This window comes from Schistocerca cancellata, chromosome 1 (assembly GCF_023864275.1).
Source record: "Schistocerca cancellata isolate TAMUIC-IGC-003103 chromosome 1, iqSchCanc2.1, whole genome shotgun sequence".
Lineage (NCBI taxonomy): Eukaryota > Metazoa > Arthropoda > Insecta > Orthoptera > Acrididae > Schistocerca > Schistocerca cancellata.
This window is the reverse complement of record NC_064626.1, coordinates 594,373,244-594,375,639: the sequence shown is the minus strand read 5'-3', so window position 1 is coordinate 594,375,639 and position 2,396 is coordinate 594,373,244.

Below are 2,396 nucleotides of genomic sequence, written 5' to 3'. Positions count from 1 at the left end.
GACTGGAAGAAGGGAGGGAGGGGAAGAGATGGGGGAGATGAGCGGGGGTTGCGCTGAAGAGGGCCAGGTAGGGAGGGATGTGGGAAGGAAAGAGGCAAGTATGGGGTGCAGGGTCTCAGGGGAGGGGGGGGGGGAAGGAGGAAAATTCGCTCTGGGAGAAGGAGGGAAGGGGAAAAAAGGGAGCCCTGGGAAGGGGGGGGGGGAACAAGGCCAGGTTATAGTTGAGAGGAAGGGTCACGGCGAAGTTCATCATCCGGGGCGGGGAGGCGTTGGAAATTGCCCTGATGAAGGAGATGGAGGGTGTGGAGGTGGAGAGAGGGAGGGATACAGCGATAGAGGCGTGGCAATGGGCGTGGGGTGGAGAGGAAGGAGGAAACCAGAGGATGGGGGGGATCAAGCCTGCGGACAATGTAAAGGATGCGGAGATGTTGGAGGAACAGGAGGAGGTGGGGGAAGGGGATCAGTTCATACAGGAGCCGTGTGGGGGAAGGAAGGCGGATACGGAAGGCAAGGCGGAGCGCATGGCGCTCAAGGATTTGGAGGGCCTTATATTTTTTTGTATTTTGGCTGTATATGCCACTGGGCATAAGTTTCTCGGCGTAAGCATCACCTGCCTTTTTTTATGTATAACTAGATTATTTGTACCAATGCTCCCATACTGTTATAACGGGAGTGTTAATTCCATTCCTTTTTTATCGTTACTCTACCTAAGGACGTTATTGATAATTTACACGTTGTCTTTATACGCTAATTGGCACATGTTTCTTGGCACGAGCGCCACCTGCCCTGTTTTCAGAGTAACTCCTCTTGCCGATTACACTCAGCTGGTTGTGAGCTCTGCAAGATCCATGAGCTATTTTATATTTACGTGACAAACGCTAATTCTGGGGCTATATTTTATTTTTGACTCATGGATCTATGCCGACAATTGTAAAAACGGCGATGGTACATTAGTCCTTACTAATGTAAAATTGTAAATACCAGTCGTCGTTATCATACTTCTGTAATACAAGAGTTCTCTAATTTGTGTTAAAATTTTTTCTTGGCTTCTAAGTTTCATGCTTTTCTAATGTAAGCTATGATGTTCATTGTCCTTAGGCTATCTTCTGAAGAAGACAAATTTGTATTTGTCGAAACCTAGGTAAAGAATTTCTTTATCCATTGCAACTGGTCGGCTGTTTATAATTTTATAACCATACAATTACAAATATCACTTGTATGGACGTAAATAAACACATTACCATCCTACACTGCTGCGAGTAGCCATAAGTATTTGTACATGTGTGAATGTATGCTAATACAGTGTATGTAATTAATATTAAATTAGATTTAAGCAGTTATACAGCATGATTCCGTGATGTTCTTACAGACTCTCAGGGCTGATTAAGAACGACAAATGTATCAATTTGAAGTATGGGACTGAAGTCCGGGAGGACAAAGTCGAAAGGTGTAAGCGGATATCTAGTCATGTGCCGCCTTAGCTTTGCGCAACGCTCAGAATAAGGACCCCGGCTTCCTCAACCTGATCAAAACTTACAGAATTCCTGCTGAATAGTGGCCTCAGCTAATTTCTCCTATTGATAGACCAGTAACAGCGCACGTAGCTCGATGTCGGACAGACCAAAATACCTAAGTCTATGGTAAAGTAATAATGAGTTCCATTTACCTGCATAAGTGTCGCAAGCTGCTACATCTACAACAAGTCGTTAAAAATGACGTCTCCCTACGTCGAAGCAGACACTGCATCGTCGCACAAATTTCTACCGCATCCGTTCTAATATCTTCAGTGTGTTCTTAACAGTGTCGTAGGCAGCGGAATTCTTGCCAGCAGATCCTCTTCAGTTTCGGCAGGTCTCTCGTACACAAGACTCTTCACACGGCCCCACACGAAGAAATCAAGTAGTATGAGATCAAGTGAGTGTACTGGCCACGAAACAGAACCTCCGCTGCTCATCCAGTTTTCAGGAAATGTGTGATCCAGGTGTTCACAAACCCTCAGTCCAAGGTGTCCGCCCCCGGTAGCTGAGTGGTCAGCGCGACAGAATGTCAATGCTAAGGGCCCGGGTTCGATTCCCGGCTGGGTCGGAGATTTTCTCCGACCAGGAACTGGGTGTTGTGTTGACCTAATCATCATCATTTCATCCCCATCGACACGCAAGTCGCCGAAGTGGTGTTAAATCGAAAGACTTGCACCCGTTGAACTGTCTACCGCCGGCCGGGGGGGCCGAGCGGTTCTAGGCGTTACAGTCTGGAACCGCGCGATTGCTACGGTCGCAGTTTCGAATCCTTTCTCGGGCATGGATGTGTGTGATGTCCTTAGGTTAGTAAGGTTTAAGTAGGTCTAAGTTCTAGGGGACTGATGACCTCAGAAGTTAAGTCCCATAGTGCTCGGAGCC